Below are 3,694 nucleotides of genomic sequence, written 5' to 3' on the forward strand. Positions count from 1 at the left end.
CTTTTTCTCTTCGTGCTCCAACTCCTTGGTTTCCAGTTTTTTCCCACTTCGCAACTCTACGGCCTTTACTTGCTCCTTTGGATTAGTCTCAGTGTCACTTGGCAAAGTTCCTGGCTCTCGATTTGACATCCTCTTTGCCAGCTGCCCTATTTGATTTTCCAAACTTCTTATAGTTGCGTCTTGGTTCTGCATTCGAGTCTCAGTGGATGATATAAAATTTTGCATCATTTGCTCTAAACTGGACTTCTCCTCTTGAGGTTGCTTCACAGGATTTTGATTCTGATATGGACTAGACTGATTGTTGTGACCACCCCAAGAAAAATTCGGATGTTTCCTCCACCCCGGATTATATGTATTTGAATACGGGTCAAACCTGGGGCGATTTTGGCTTCCCACGTGATTCACTAGTGCCTCATCCTGCACATAAAAAGGATTACCATCTTGATAATTGACCGCGTTAATCGGTGTGAATAAATTCAACTGGCAAGCGTACCAGGTCAAGTAATAATATAATGGACAAAGGTCCAAGTGTCGAACCCACAGGGACTGTATAAAAATGATTACCAAAATATATTTATTTCTACTTAATCTAGACTAATTAAAAAGGATGATTTCATATTTTATAAAAATTAATAAAATTGCAATAAAGATCAAATTTATTAAAACGCAGCTGGAAACTTTGGATTAACTTAAATTTGGAAAAGTTCGATCAAGGACTCACGTAGGTACCAGACAATTCATGTAAGAAGCAGTAAATCTAAGATATCAGACTTAATCGTAATTCACGGGAATTTTCCTAATTTGTTCGAAGGACTATTTCTAGAACAATCAACCTATTCAAATATTGATGAACTAATCTTTCGTAATTCTAATCAAATTTGAATGCATAAATTGCTGTGAAAATTCAGTAAAAACCTAAACCGCATAATGAAACCGAATTCTATTTCTAGTCAGTTTTACACTATGTTGATTATCGAAGTGATCAAAATCGAGACCTCCTCTGTCGACTTGGAATCGATTAACAAGCAAACAAATAACTGGCCAAGAAATTTGTAAGACAAATATAAATTCGATAATTAATAAATTCAAATCAAGTATAAAAATCCCAAATAAACAAACGAGTTTTATACATAAATTGTCTGGCCCAATCACCTGGCCTTGATCGAAAAAGAAAAACTACTCACAATTCATAATTCAAAACCAAGTTTTAATCATGAATTGATAAAATAAAAATAAAAGAAAAGAGAAAAGAATTCTTCTCCCAAGCGTGTAGCCGTCTGCCTCCGTCTCCAACTCAGAAAAATTGTGGAACCCTTGTAAAATAATCAAAACTCCTATTTATAGTGTTTGGAAAGCCTTAAAAATTAATTTCCTAGTTGAAATATAATTTTCGAAATTTTCTGGCCCGTCGACACGCGCGCGTGCGCCTTTGAGTCCTCGCGCGCGCGCACCTATAAACAACAGTGATTCCTTAACGCCTCGCGCGTGCGCGAGGAAGAAGCTTGCACGCGCGCGCCTTCCTTGCAACTCTCTGGATAAATATTCTGCGCGCGCGCGAGGAGTGGTTCTCGCTCGCGCGCGTGCCTCATTTCTTCATGCGCGATAGCGCAGCTTTCAGTGCTGAATTTCCTTTCCTTGATGCGCGATTGCGCCTCCTTGTGCACTGATTTGATGCGCTATTCATCATTCTTTGCTCTTGCGCGTTAGCACTCTCTCATGCGCCAATCACCTTGTTTTAAGTGCGTTAGCACTCTTTCTAGCGCCAAAATCAAGAGCTAACGCGCTACAACATTCACCGTCAGCGCAACATTCCAACTGCTCCAAGCGACGATTTTGAAAAATTCATATCTTAAGATCTAGCCGTCGGATTGACCTGAAACTTGGACTGCAGCTTCAAAACATCTTGAACTTTAATCTGACCGGTGAAGATCGGATTTGGATCTCTCAAAAATTAAATATGATTTTTAGATCAAGGCTGCTCCGTTATTCGCTCTTCAAAAATCTAATTTCCTACAAAATTAACCGGAGAAGTGAAATACACACATGCACTAAAACACATAAAAATACATAAAAATAATATGAATGCACACAAAATAGACATAAAAATAACATGAAATAATGCATACAAAATGCACTTATCAACACCCCCATACTTAAACCTTGCTCGCCCTCGAGCAAGACATGCAAAAACAAAATGCAAACAAAAACATAAGTAAGGACAAGTCATGAATGTGCACAGCCTTTGAAAAGTTCAATTACCAACAAAAATCACAGACATGCTCTCAACTTTTCATAATACACTTTCGGTTTTACGTAAACGTGTGTGTGTGAAATGTCATTCCAGTTTCATACAACTTAGACCGAATTCGTCTCAAATCTGCTTAGCGACCTATGACAAATCAGTGAAAATTTCACTTTTCAAGTGTCCATTCATTCCAACGATCTCTAGACATACCCACCTCCCTTGAGATAATGAATTACACACCTCCGGATTTTGCACCCGGTATTGCATTAGCCCCAATAATTACCCGCTGACTTAGCTACAACTGGATAGGATATGAAAAATCATTCTATTTTTTCTTTCTAATCCCCTCATCTATAGCCCGGATGGAGCATCAATCCCATTTAACCCGCATACTTAGCCTTAAATTTAATCTTTTATAGGATTTTAATCCTTTCAAGGCCCGGATGGAATTGTATAAAACTCTTCTTTTTTTTTTCTCTAGGTGCGCCCAAGATCATAAGTGTAAACTAGAGCCTCATCAAAATTCATAGTACACAATCAAGATTCACAAACCACCTATTGCCGTGCAATGGTCAAACAGACAAAAACTTCATCAAATCTTTTGTTACAGTCCACTGGTCTAACATTAGAGCTTAAAAATATTCACGGTTCAACCTACAGTTTCTCATGTCAAGCCAAGAGCAAAAATTTTTTTTCAAAAATTCATTTTTTTCAAATAAACTTCATCATCATTGGCTATTATGACTCATCCAACTCATGCAAGACAACATAAACACAAAACATAATGAAATGCATGAATACAAACTATATGCAATAGACTATACCAAATGAATGCAAACACCAACACAAACAAAACTAATCTACCCCCCCATACTTATCCAAAGCATTGCCCTCAATGCTTAGAACAATAAACAAAATGCAAGACAAACAAAAACACAATGAAAACAACAATAACACTCCCCTGGTTTTCGATGCATCCTCTTCCTTCTTGACAAAATCCTCTGGGACGGTATCAACAGTCTAGATTATCGGCGAGCACGACCAACTGGCATGGGAAAGAAACAATAACCAAATAAAAACAAAAATAAAAACCAAAAACATAATAATAAAAAAAACACTGGGTTGCCTCACAGCCAGCGCTAAATTTATAGTCTATAGCCCGACTATACTCCTCTTTGAGTGGCGAAATTCAAGGTGGTTTATCCACCGTCTGTGAAAAACTCGAATCAGTCCTGCACTTGCATGCTACATCATTAAAGAACTTGTGCAAGAGATTAATTCCTGCAGACAACTGCACCTGCAGACATTTACCAACATCAGCATAAATTACATCAATAAAATTAACATGAGAGCAAGATTTGACAGTTAGGCTATCGGTAGCCGACTTAAACATTTTAAAAACAACTTGCTCATCATTCAATCTCAGAACCAACTCTCCCTTCTCAACAT

This window comes from Henckelia pumila, chromosome 2 (genome assembly GCF_033568475.1).
Source record: "Henckelia pumila isolate YLH828 chromosome 2, ASM3356847v2, whole genome shotgun sequence".
Lineage (NCBI taxonomy): Eukaryota > Viridiplantae > Streptophyta > Magnoliopsida > Lamiales > Gesneriaceae > Henckelia > Henckelia pumila.